The sequence below is a fragment of the Lissotriton helveticus genome, chromosome 1_1 (genome assembly GCF_964261635.1).
Source record: "Lissotriton helveticus chromosome 1_1, aLisHel1.1, whole genome shotgun sequence".
NCBI lineage: Eukaryota > Metazoa > Chordata > Amphibia > Caudata > Salamandridae > Lissotriton > Lissotriton helveticus.
In genome coordinates, this window is record NC_136057.1 from 177,988,696 (window position 1) to 177,991,376 (window position 2,681).

At 67.3% G+C, this 2,681-nt stretch overlaps 1 non-coding gene across 1 annotated transcript; it reads right to left on the bottom strand.

The window, feature by feature from the left end:
• Nucleotides 1-858: 858 nt before the first annotated feature.
• On the bottom strand, nt 859-1,012 carry LOC144779618 (5.8S ribosomal RNA). The gene has a single exon (XR_013600704.1). It is a non-coding gene; the product is annotated as a 5.8S ribosomal RNA (ribosomal RNA).
• Between the last annotated feature and the right edge of the window lie 1,669 nt (nt 1,013-2,681).

The following is a 2,681-nucleotide window of genomic DNA, read 5'->3' on the forward strand; positions in this document are numbered from 1 at the left end:
GCCCTCTTGAACTCTCTCTTCAAAGTTCTTTTCAACTTTCCCTTACGGTACTTATTGGCTATCGGTCTCGCGCCCGTATTTAGCCTTAGATGGAGTTTACCACCCGCTTTGGGCTGCATTCCCAAGCGACCCGACTCCGAGAAGACCCGATCCCGGCGTGCCGGGGGCCGCTACCGGCCTAACACCGTCCGGGGGTGAGCCTCGATCAGAAGGACTTGGGCCCCCTGAGCGACACCGGGGAGTCTGTCTTCTGTACGCCACATTTCCGGCGCCCGCCGCCGGGTGGGGATTCGGTGCTGGGCTCTTCCCTCTTACCTTGCCGTTACTGGGGGAATCCTGGGTAGTTTCTTTTCCTCCGCTTAGTAATATGCTTAAATTCAGCGTGTCGCCACGTCAGATCTGAGGTGGTAGTCGGAAGAATGACGCCAGAGCGTCAAAGGGGGTTGCCGGGGAAGGCCGGGCCCCCCAGCCAGAGCAGGTGGGGGCCTGGCATCCCGGCAGCACACGCCCTCTTTCCCCGGATCGCATCCGGAAGGGTTTCGCCCTCCCTGGGTAGCCGGCTGCAGAGGTTGGCGCCCGAGGTGCGTGAGCGCAGGCAGCCGGTGGGACACCACAAACAGCCTCACGCAGCACGCAGCCAGGCACCCCAGGATGGGTCCCGGGGCAGACCGGTCTCCAGGCCCCTTTCTCGGGGGCCAGGCACGCCGGTGGCGTACCTCCGCGGCAGGACCCGGCAAGGGACCCTGCCACAGCGATCAGGGGGGTCTGACCTTGTGGGGGGATAAAGGGGAAGCGGAGCTCACCCTGCAACGGCCCCAGCTGCTTCCCGGGGAAGCCCCGGGGCGATTGACAATTGAGCGACCCTCAGACAGGCGTAGCCCCGGGAGGAACCTGGGGACGCAAGGTGCGTTCGAAGTGTCGATGATCAATGTGTCCTGCAATTCACACTAATTCTTGCAGCTAGCTGCGTTCTTCATCGATGCGCGAGCCGAGTGATCCACCGCCAAGAGTCACAGGCAACTTTTCGAAAATGTTCACCCACCTGCAGTCGCAGGAAAGGCTTGTGGAAGGCGACGCCGTCCGTCCGCCGCCCGTGCGGCAAGACGGCCCAGGCACCCGTTCAAGGCTTCCCCTCTGGGAGTCAGACTGCACCGTTGGGAGAAAAAACATTGCCAGGCGTTCAGCCCGGGAGTCCCTGCCCACGGGAGAGGAAGGGGGCTCCTGGTGTGACGGGTAGCAGGCAGCCCCACAGCCGCCGGTCCCTCCCGGGGTAACCAGGAGGGACCGCGCGAGTCTTTCGAACCCCTCGGCCCGGCCGCACGGGACCGGGTCAAACCGGGTACCTGGCAACGAGGGAGGGTCGCTCCACCTGCACGTCAGCCATCCATCGCCGGGCGGCTCGAGTCGTGCCAGCGGGCTGGCAGTGCGGCAGGCCGGGGACAGGGCCCAGGGCCCGAGCACCTGACCCGGGGCCTGGCCGGGCCCCTGGCCCCTGCCGGGGGCCCCGAGACCAGAGAAGCCGGGGAGCCTCCCCAGGCCCTCAGGACCCTGTCCTGGGCACCCTGCCACGTGGCAGGAGTCAGGACGGAGCCTTGGGTGGGGAGGCCACGCTCCCCGGGGCCCTCGGGGCAGGCCCCCGGCCGGAGCTCCTGAATCCAGCCAAGCAAGGGGAGGCTCCCAGGGCACAACGAAACCACTTCCTGGGCCTTTGGCAGTGCCGGCAGGCCGGGGGACGGGGCCCAGGCCCAGGCCCGGAGGCACCTCCCCGGTCCCTCCTGGGCCCCGTCCAGGGCACCCTGCCACGCTGCAGTCCCTGGGACGGACCCAGGGCTGGGGCTGCATCCTGGCCTGTCCAGCTGCCAGCTGAGCACCGCTAGGACGAGAGGGGTCCCAGAGTACCTTGTCCCTATTAATCCGAAGGAAGGCTACCCCTCTTTCTGGTAACAAGTATGCACTGCGAGGCTCTGGGGACCCTAGGCGCGAACGTGCCCGACCTCCTGGAGCCCTGGCTGGGATCCGGGAGGCAAATGGTACCTCATCTGGACTTCCAGGGAAGCCCGGCCATCTGGTCGCCCCATTGGAAAGCATTGCGCGCGACCAGATGGCCGAGGGGAGAGGTGCGACCAGATGGCCGGGACCGAAAGGACTCCCGTCCCGAGGCCTTCGCGGTAGGGCTCCCGCCTGCCCATGCAGGGCTCAGGGGCTCGTGACCCGGCTGCTGGGCCTCAGGCACAGGTGGGGCTGCCGGAGCTCTCGGAGCCCGGACACCCGGGGGAGGACTGCCCGGGGCCCATAGAGCCCGTCCCGGGCACTTTGCCACGCCGCGGGCCGGAGGAGGGAGCCCCGGGCGCCTGGGAGGTATTGCCCGGGCACAGCCCATCCGGCCCCCGGCAGGGAACCGCCAGCCCGGATGGGGTTGTTCTGGCATACCCTGCCCCTAGTAATCTGGAGGAAGGCTACCTCTCCTTCTGGGAACCCGTGCGCACCGAGTGACGAAGGGGACCCAGGGCGCGGAGGCACCCGACCTCCTGGAGCCCCGGCTGGGATCTGGGAGGCGAATGGCACCTCATCGGGACTTCCAGGGAAGCCCGGCCATCTGGTCGCCCCATAGGAAAGCATTGGGCGCGACCAGATGGCCAAGGGGAGAGAGGCGACCAGATGGCCGGGACCGAAATGACGCC